Here is a 334-nt window from a genome sequence, read left to right on the forward strand (position 1 = left end):
TGATAACTCAGCCATAACTCACTATAACTCAGCCGTCACATGACCTTTCGTTTTCCCGTAATGATTATAACTCAGCCGTAAAGCGATATTTTGGCGGGAAATCATCAGTTAACCTACTAATAGACATATTTTCATTCTAAATTTAATTTTTGAGTTATAATAATTTTAATATTCAATTGTTGGAGAAATACTTTTAGAAAAATAAAATTCTAAATTCGAATAATAATTATTTAATTATTTGCAATAATATCTTGTAATTAAAAAAGTTATTAAATAAAAGAAAAACAGTAAAAATTATTTTTCTTGATATATGAATTAAATAAAAACGAAAAAA

The sequence above is a fragment of the Camelina sativa genome, chromosome 12 (assembly GCF_000633955.1).
Source record: "Camelina sativa cultivar DH55 chromosome 12, Cs, whole genome shotgun sequence".
In the NCBI taxonomy this organism is placed as follows: Eukaryota; Viridiplantae; Streptophyta; class Magnoliopsida; order Brassicales; family Brassicaceae; genus Camelina; species Camelina sativa.